Raw genomic sequence first — 10,337 nt, forward strand, 5'->3', positions numbered from 1 at the left:
AACCGTCATTTGAGTTATCAAGTTAGGGCATATTTAAACAAAGTGGACAGACACAAGTCCGTGTGACCTGATGGGATGCATCCACAAGTGCTGAGGTTGCTGGCTGATGTCACTGTAAGGTAAGGATATGCTTACTTTCCCTTACAGTTAAGACCACCAGAGAATGTTATGATTTATTTACATGAAACACTAAAGAAAAAAAAAATATCAAGTGCTACAGTTCTAAGTTCAAAAGCATCTGAAACATCAGGTAGAAACTCAGTCTTTTGCAGAAAAACAATGCATTGATTCGCTTGGGTTTTTTGTTAAAGAAAGACAAGGAGAGCAAGAAAAGGTAAAACGAAGGCCCAAGCAAGAAATTAGCTGTTTGTTTTGGAGCTGCATTGGGGAAAGTCTGTTTTTCAAATCTAGAAATAAAATATTATTAATTTTTTTAAGCCATCCCTAATTCTCTGCCTTTTGGCTAGTCCTTTCTCTTAGCTCTGCTAAGATGCAAAGTGCATTGACAGTGACAAGCTCAAATGACTGCATCTTATCAGCTGGGCAGTGCTCCGAGTTAATGTTTAGCTTTGAAGACTTTTGACTGAACATCCTACTCAGTCTAAGGCTGTTACCTGCGTAATCCTGATATGGGCCCCATTACACTGAACTGCCACAAGCTGCAACAAAATATGTTGCAAATATCATTGGTAAGAGTAAGTAAAAAAAGACGGCAAAGTTATGGGGGCTGTGCAGCCTTTGCTAAAGAACTTAATGAAATTAATAACTCTGGCTGTCTTGAAAGCCAAATTCATGGACATCTTAATTTTTTTTTTTAACGACCCTATTAAAGGGTCAGGATATATACAGGAGGCCAGAAACACTGAAAGAAGAGAAGAAAAGAGGAGCAGTCTTTTCAGTAGGCATATATGAAGATTCAATTTAATTGAAGATACTGTAATTTCTCTCTCAATCTGGTGGTGTAGTGATGAATTGATCAAAATAATAAAATGCAATTGATATTGCATAGGGTGATGGCATTTTAATTTCCACATAGCTGATCACTCATTTGTTGGTTCTGTTCCTACTTTCTTTAACCATCCATGACCATTTGCACATCTGATCATCAATCTGTAAAAAAAGATTTAACACACCACAGAAAATTGCCCACATTTCAATTTTCATCGCTTTGTGAAAAGAAATACTTTTTGTTAATGAAAAAACAAAACAAAACAAAAACCAAAAAAAATGCATGACTCAAATTACTTGCCCATGAGCAGCAATTGCTCAAGGCCACTGTCTTATGTTGAGGAATACTTCTACAACTTTCAGTAACTAATACGTACATATATGATGTCTGAAACATGTAGTGTTACAATTAATTTATTGCTATGTCTAATATGACTTTGTGGTTCTCTTCTAGGAAGGAATGAAAATAGACTTTTTAAAGAACATAAATATTTGAGAATATAACATTTTCTCTGAGAATATAAAAAAAATTACTTTTAAAATGTTATTTTAAAAATACATACATGCATCCTGTCAACATTAGTAAAGAAGGTCAGAGGCAGAGGGAAGAAGAGATGAAGAAATCACTGCAATTGCTGGCACTTGCCGAACCATATGGAACATCAAGACAGGTGAGATTTACTAGAAATGAAAAAGACAGCAAATAAACACATGAGATGAAATAATTGAATGTGGAAAAAAGGTGGACATTAATAATTGGGCCTACATGTAATGATACATATTTGGTGATACAAAAGGCAGCACAAAATAAAAGTAAGAAAGACATTTAAAACCATCAAGAGAGTGAAAGGTTTGATGTCTCTTGTGAATGGCATATTGAGAAAATTTGTCCCTTATACCGGGGATTCTCAGGAGATTATAATGCCAGTATGAATGCTTCTGTACAGCTGGAATTGTTTCTTCCTCTATAAAAATCCAACTTTCAGCAATCAATACGTTCTAGAACTTGTAAATTATATAAAAATGTTCTCCTTTTAAAGAAATAGGAAATAAAAATCTATAAAAATGCACTGAAAATTGTATATTACTTGTTCTTAAAACTTAGCTTGCTTTGAGCATTTGGGAAGAAGTGTGGTAGTGACAGGCTTTAACTTCCACTGTCATAAACCTAAATCGACAAGAGTTCCATTTGAGCCAAGCCTCATTTATGTAATAACAAATCTGCAGGCTTATTTAAGCCATCCATAACGTGTGCAGCCCTATGGATTTCAGCCGGTCTGTACCGACGGGGTTGTTTTGAAAGAAAGAAATAGTGCCAGTGCTCAGAATGTAGAATGGACTTTGCAGTTCTGATTTGATATTGATATATTTAATTCACACAGGGGTTTTGCAGAATCAGAGGTTTAATCTCAACATTACGAGCCCTGTAAGGGCAAGAGGGGTAAAAGCCAGTCAACACTTGTCGTGCCATTTGCCAAAGCAGAGGGAAGGAGCAGTCACTCAATGTGAGGGATCAGCAGACTTCGTTTATTAGAATACAATCATCACACTTTATAGGTTCCTTAATTAGCCCATACATATTACAAAAGCCAAGCTCCTTATTGGTTAGTAGCCTAAATGCCAGCCTTTACATACACACCTTGTTTCTCCCAACATTTACATACACATCTTGTTTCTCCCAACACCCTGTTTCCTCCAGCTGCCGTTCCCTTTTGCTAACCACAACTTTCTTGTCGGCTTTATGCCGGAGTAAACAAGGTCAGTGTGTCCTTGCACTTTATTAGTTCTCACACCAGCTGTTTTCGCCACTTCTTGAGATCCTGCTGACTTATCAATTCTATGTTGACATGCCTCTGCTCAGCCAGCCAGTCTCCCACAATTCCCCCGTTTTTATTTTGGGCTAGCCAAGCGTCACTAGATATACGTGTTATTAATCGTTTAATACAAGACAAAGCACAACTAAACAACAATAATCCTATAATCACTATTATTAGTATTAATATTAGGCTCTGAATTATTCCCTTTAACCACCCTCCTAGGCCTAGCCAATTAGTTAGCCCTTCTCATTGGTAGCTGCCGGCTGGTCTCGCTGATCTGTGCCTCCTCCTTATCCTGGGTGTTGTTCCGCTGTTGTTGTTCATCACGTAGTGAGGCTCCTTCTTCTGCTCAGGGAAGGATGGTCAAGGTCACCAGCCGTTTTTGTCAGCATATCCCTGCTACTGTTAAAAACATGGGTTGCTCAGGGATACTAGATCGTGCCCCTGCTGTACCAGCCACTCCTCCACAATTCCCCCTTCTTGTTTTTGAGCAACCCAGACTTGATTAACAATTTTCATAATTGCTTTCTTCACACAGCTAAAAATTATACAAGAGCATATACTTATTACTAATATAACAATTAAAATGCATAAGCTTTCTTTTATTAAACTTATTATCCAAGATGGCAGTTCCCCAAATATATTCTTAAGCCAGGTATCGAATAACCCGTGATCTTGTTGAATATTCTTGGTGTGGTCCTTTAACCATTGTAGCTGTTTGTGGATTGACTCCCCATGGTCAGACAGATTCATACAACACATCCCTTCAAAATCCTCACACCCATGTCCTTGTGCTAATAACAGAAAGTCAATAGCAGCTCTATTCTGTAAAATTGCATGATGGAAGCTATCCTGATCTGCAAGTAATTTTTCAATAAGCTCTGTTGTCATATCAGCCTGCTTTTTAGCCCAACAAGCTAATTTCCCTACCTCATTTAGGGCCCTCGCAGCTGCAGCACCTGGTACAAATAGTGAAAGGAAGACCTTTTCGGTGTCGCTAGGCAGAATTACGTCATCACGACAGTCTGGGGAAAGACCCATGGCGGCTCTTTTTCGTCTTTGTTGCTGCTCTTTTCTTGTTATGGTTTTCCACCAATTTTCTCCCGGAGCCAGCAGGGTCAATTTTCCTAAGTAGCATGGCCCTCCTACAGCATTTGCTGGGATACCCTGCCAGGCCCTGTCCCCACATATTAAAAATACCTGTGGGGGCAACGCCTTTGGGGTACCATTGTTCCAGATCCCTATTCCTCCCTTTGTTTCCGCTCCAGCCGCTCCTAAAGCATAGCTGTTACCACTGTCATTGGTACCACAAAAATCGCCCGCATCCTGATACTTGTAGTAAGATGCGTGAGAGGTGACATTAGTCCACCCTGTCCAATTTCTTGCCTGGTAGAAGTGGATACCCGTCTGTAGGGGTCCCCCAAATATAAAACATGTCTGAGTCCAATTTTTAGATGTATTTCCAACTCGCATCGACCCTAATAGTTCCAACTCCTGGGGATTCCAGGGTAGCGAGTGATTTAATCCTTTTATCAAGTTAGCACTACAGTTGCTAGTTGCAGTCACATTAGTACAACTGCCAGTACTGAACCTGGCAAAGTCACCTTCCTTATATCCAGGCATACCTAACAAACAAGTCCTAAACGGCTCAGTTGCTGAGGCGAGGGAAAGGCAAAACGCGGGCTGCCCTGTTTTATTTGCCCAGGTTACCCACATATTTTCCCTTGGGTTAATGCGATGTATAGTTGCCGACCCTGGGATTATTAAGATTAGCCCAATTACGATCACATCTGCCTGGCTCAACATCTTCTCTTCTAGGCGAATTGCCTTTCTTTTTTTTTTTTTAATTTTTTTTTATTTTTTATACAAACAATAATCAATTTGGCAGTTTCGTGAACTGTATTTCGTGTCCAGTGGTTATTAATATTCTATACAGCACTATTTCTTTCAGATAGCAAGTTTCAGATCACCTTTGTGCGCGCGTGCACCGGGCCCACCACTTCTTATCACAATGGTAACACTGACACAATACTCACGGTACACACTGTAGGCACTCTTTGTTTTTGTTTTTTTTGTTTGTTGGGTTTTTTTTTTTTTTCCTTTTTTTTTTTTCTCTCTCTTTTTTTTTTTTTTCTCTCTTTTTTTTTTTTTTTTCCCTCTTTTTTTTCTCTCTCTTTTTTTTTTTTTTTTTTTTCACATATCGCCCCCCACAAGCGATCGACAAAATGACTATACGCTTCAGTGGCACCTTGCTGTACAGAACTAAAGGATGGAGTGGACGAACCGGGTAAGGCTAAAAAGGCATCTAGCACCAGTTTGGCAGACAACTGCAACAAAGCAATAGGAAAAAACAACTGAGCATTAATATCATTAAACCTTCCCGTCCCCGTTATCATTTCCACGGTAATCCCATAGAGGGGATCCCCCTGCGTTTGATGCTGTGCCGCAGCACTTGCCGCCCGCCGTGACCATTCCGACCCCCACAACAAATACTGCGTAGGTGACAATAAAAGCCGCATAAGGTTTTGGCAGTCAGAAGGGCACATCAGGTCAGCCGAAAAAATCCAGATTACAATTTGACGTGAAGCTTCTGATTTTATCCCATACTGGGACACAGTGTTTTTTGCTTGCTGAAGGATTTTCCAATCGTGAGGTGCCCACTTATTGCCGTTATTCTCTTGCAGCACAGGAAAAGCACTCGCCCCCAAGCTGGATACCGCTTGCCACTGCCCGTCCAACATAGCGTCTCTAGCCACTTCGCTCCAGCGTCTGGGCTGAACCGTCGCTGGTGGTCCAGAGAGGCAAGGGGGTAGGGATTCCCCTGATGCCCCGGACAGGTGTTCTATTCCTCCCCTCTGGGCTGTAATTGTTAAGTCCTGTAACTGTTGCACCACCTTCTTCAGGAGCTCATTAGTCCCAGCCATACTCTGTTCTTTGCTGTCACCCTGTGGTGGAGTAGACGCACCTGAAGAGACTCCTAGAGGCGGGGCTGTTGGCCACGGAGGGGTTAACGGAACCAGCCGCTCCTCCTCTCCGGGTCGTCGCTCTTCCGCCACCGTCTCAGGTGAAAGAGGGGCCCCGTTACCGCTAGTTTCTGCATCTTTGCAGTCCGTAAGCGGAGGGTACGTTTCAAGCAGTTCAGAAGCGCCGTCACCCCCCAGAACACTATACTTGGCTTCCAAGGCAGTTCGTTTGGGGGTACCCGACATACCTCGGACTGCCGACGGCCCAAAGAACCGAAACAGTCCAGATGTTGTATTCTTCGGTCTATCAGGCAAGGGTTCTGGGGCTAGCATTTGAGTGGCTGCACAAGCCACCTTTCTTTCAGCTTTCATGGCTTTTAAAGTCTCTGATACAGACCTCCATAGTTCCCGCACTGTTTTAATCTCCTTCTTTGACTTTTCATCCCCCGTGATAGTCTGCTCCCACATAGTATTGCCAAGCTCTCGCCACTCAAGGTCAGAAAAAATAGTTTGACTGTCCTTAAAATGTCCCCAACGTTGTCCTAATCAACGCACATAATTGTTTTACCGTTGTCTCGATCCCTCTCTTGGAGAGGATGCTTACGAGCAACACAGCTGCCGCCTCTGTTTCCATGATAGCGGTCGCTCACTGGGAGGCAGTTGGCCAGACTGCTCCGTTATCAGTCCGTATTAGAATCTGAAAAAATTCCCCGGGCTACCCCATACTCTAACAGGTCAGTGAGTTCCTTCTTTAAATCTACCCCTTCTGTGCCCCGCTTCTCTAAGAAGCATTTGAGCAAGTTATACGCCGCTTGCCTGTTCATACCTTTAAAGAGCGCTCTATTGCAGCCTTTGCAGACTTCGGCGGCGCGTAGCTGGCGGGACAGCCTCTTTAGGTGCTCCCGGGTGCGGGGACGAATATCCCTTTCACCTCCTGCGCTGCTTACAGGACCGCACTTTAGTTCTCTACTGGCCGTGGCTTCCGGACTCCGCTATCGGGTCGCCGGGTCCCTTGTTCGGGCGCCAAATGTCGTGCCATTTGCCAAAGCAGAGGGAAGGAGCAGTCACTCAATGTGAGGGATCAGCAGACTTCGTTTATTAGAATACAATCATCACACTTTATAGGTTCCTTAATTAGCCCATACATATTACAAAAGCCAAGCTCCTTATTGGTTAGTAGCCTAAATGCCAGCCTTTACATACACACCTTGTTTCTCCCAACATTTACATACACATCTTGTTTCTCCCAACACCCTGTTTCCTCCAGCTGCCGTTCCCTTTTGCTAACCACAACTTTCTTGTCGGCTTTATGCCGGAGTAAACAAGGTCAGTGTGTCCTTGCACTTTATTAGTTCTCACACCAGCTGTTTTCGCCACTTCTTGAGATCCTGCTGACTTATCAATTCTATGTTGACATGCCTCTGCTCAGCCAGCCAGTCTCCCACAAACACTTACTTTTGTCAATGAAAAAAAATGTTTAGTTTTTCTATTGAGACTGTTGACATATAATAGAAACACATTTCTTTACTGAATTTCACTTCACCTGTCTCTTTGATTTGCCTATACTTCATGATCTAGTAGTTCAAAAGATAGATACAATTTTTAGATCTCTTCAGCGTAATGAAAATGTAGTCAGAATCATACATACACCATTACAAGAAAAGCCTAGAAAATAATTATTTAATTCTAACACAAACAGCCTCTAAGTGACTGAAGCAAGATTGAGATTGACAAGAATTGAATGTACAAATCTATGTGCAATGGATGAGAAGTTAGATGCTTTAATCTTTTGTTTTAAGGTAGTTTTTTGCAAAAGGCTAGGACTTTCACAAAAAATTATAGTGCCTATGTCAACAGAATAATTGAAATGCATGAGTCTTAGGTAAGTAACTACAGAAAGATTTTTACTACGAAATCAATGTACTTTTATATGTACACACTAATTCATTTTAATGGTAAGCTAATTATTAATATTGATACTTAATATTACTAATTAGTAATACGTCATATATCAATTCATACATAAATGCATACATTAATTCTGCTATAGCATTGCTTAGAGTTGATACAGCTAAGCTAAACAGCAATGTCAAATATCAAGAACTTCAGTCTTAGGAGAACTGTTATCAAGCAACATCTCGCTCCCCTAAATCTCTGGGGTTTGTTTGCTTTGCAGGCTATAGCTGAGCTTCTTCATTTTGGTGAGTATCAACAGAAAATACGCTCAGAATCTTCTTCGAGATGTAAGCGCTTCAGATTTAACTCTCAAATGCATGTGAATCAGGTCTCCTGTAGCATTACTGGCAGTTATAGCAGACACAGGCCTAATAGCAGACTGTGTAGGACTAAATTGTCTCTCGTCTGCTCTCTCTGAGGCACCGGTCCTCCCCTCTGCTAAAGGTTGCACCTTGTCTTTGCTGGGATGAGCTGTGATGTCTTAGGTCTTGGGTGTTTCAGAGCAATAGACTTTTCGGTTCTGAATCTTCAGGGCCTTGCTAATTGTGCTCACTGAAATCAATATGAGTCTATCTGTTGACTTAAATGATTGTTAGATGTTAGCATTCCTTAACCCTAACAATGACCGAGTCCCATCTTACATCAGGGTGGTTGGTTTTTTACATATCCTGGTTGGTTTTTTAAATATCCTGCAAGTACACTTTGTAAACCTAATCTTGAAAGATGTGTCACCTCCAGATAGCATTTTGAGCCCATTGAATGCAAAATTTTGTTTGCTTTTCTATTCAGGACTTCCACTTTAATGAATAAAAACAAAAGATGCAATCAACTTTTATTCCAAATCAGGAAATACAAGAACTGCAAGTGCAGAATTACAATTACAGAGCCTCTAACTTAAAATGAGATAATTATCAAAGAAACCGAATTTCTGAATTGCAATGCTTTTAATATTAGCTTCTTAGTGAGCGAAAAGGTCCAGTAAATTGTCTGTAGAACAGACTGAGGCCCATATTATTCACCTGACGTGATATGTTACTATGCAGGCAATCTTAATAAAACCCAGCCTACCGCAAGATCTATCTCACGAGAGCGGCAGAGGTGAGGGCAGAAGTCTTTGGGATCTGTGCAGCTTCTGCCCCGCACCTCTGCCCCCCACAGGGGTGCTGCCACACCAGACTTCAGCTAATAACATGCTTCCTCTGCTTTAGGATTCCCGCCCCGATAAGGTTTTACTGTGTCTGTAAGGACATACGGTGTAGATGAACTTGCACAGGAGTAATGGAAGCAGAATAGTTTGATATATGAAGGAAGAAAAGACTTTTGGGTTTGCACGCACTGGTGAACCGGTCAAATCTTGAGAGGTTTTCAATGATTATAATAGGTTTTATTTTATTATAAACAAGACGTTCAGTATCTTTCTTTAGCCAAATGCAACGCAGTCACTAAGAGCAGTATATGTTTGAGCAAAGACTGGTCACACCTTGCATTGGGCACAGGTGCCCACGTGCTGGCCATGGGGGGCAGGGGAGGAGCGGCCGGGGCTGCCCTGTGCCAGATACAGGCAGTTCCAGCCTGCTCCAACGCAGGGCATGGCGGAGCCCCTCAGCAATGCTGGTGGTACCTCTGGGAAAACCTATTTAAGCAAGAGTAAAAACGTTGTGCAGCAGCTCTGAGAGAGAGGAGTAAGGCAAAAAACATGTGAAAAACAGCCCTGCAGACACCCAGGAGAGAGCAGGAGGAGGGGAGGAGGTGCTCCAGGTGCCCCAGCAGAGATTCCCCTGCAGCCCCTGGAAAGAACCACGCCAGAGCAGATATCCACACTGCAGCCCGTGGAGGACCCCATGCCACAACAAGTGGACAGACCCCGAAGGAACTGCAGGCCGTGAAGGACCCACATGGGAGCAGGCTTATCCTGAAGGACTGCAGCCCGTGGGAAGGACCCATGCTTGAGCTGTTGATGAAGGACTGCAGCCTGGGAAGGACCCACACTGGAGCAGGGGGAAAGCGTCAGGAGGAAGGAACAGCAGAGAGGAACTGTTACGGACTGATCACGAGCCCCCATTCCCCATCTCCTTGCACCACTCGGGGGGCATAGGAGTTGGGATTGAAAGAGTGAAGTTGAGCCTGGGAAAGAGGGGAGGAAAGGGGTTGTTTTAATGTTTGTCTTTTTGTTTCCCACTACCAAATGAGTAATTAAATATGTGTTTTAATTGGCCAGAAATTAAGCTAATTTTCCCCAAATCGAGTCTGGCCTGCCCACGAAGGTAATTGGTAAGTGATCTCCCTGTCTTCATCTTCACCCACAAGCTTTCTCATTCCTGTTCTTCCCATTTTCTCCCCCCGTCCAGTTGCGGGGGGAGTGAGTGCCCGGGTGGGAGTTTGGCTGTTAGTCAAGGCTAACCCACCACACACTCCTTTTCATGAACCATCAAAAAACAAAGGCATTCCTTCAAGAAAAAAAATAATGTCAAGGAAGTAATTGAAATGATAAGGAATATTACCAAGTAACAGAGCAGCCAAAAATTATCACTCACTTTTAAACTTGTAAAATGGTAATAAATCTGAAAGGGATTTCCCATAGCTTTAAGGTAATCTGACAGGATCTTCTCTGCCTCATAGGAATTTATGCCAATGCTGGTTTGTGATCGGCTTA

General features: G+C 42.4%; 1 long non-coding RNA gene across 1 annotated transcript; it reads right to left on the reverse strand.

Annotated features, from left to right (window-relative positions):
- Positions 1-2,452: 2,452 nt before the first annotated feature.
- LOC143156582 (uncharacterized) lies at positions 2,453-7,169 on the reverse strand. The gene is made up of 2 exons (XR_012994655.1): positions 6,555-7,169; positions 2,453-3,167 (listed from the first exon to the last, which is right to left on the reverse strand). It is a non-coding gene; the product is annotated as an uncharacterized LOC143156582 (long non-coding RNA).
- Between the last annotated feature and the right edge of the window lie 3,168 nt (positions 7,170-10,337).

Source organism: Aptenodytes patagonicus, chromosome 2, assembly GCF_965638725.1.
Source record: "Aptenodytes patagonicus chromosome 2, bAptPat1.pri.cur, whole genome shotgun sequence".
In the NCBI taxonomy this organism is placed as follows: Eukaryota; Metazoa; Chordata; class Aves; order Sphenisciformes; family Spheniscidae; genus Aptenodytes; species Aptenodytes patagonicus.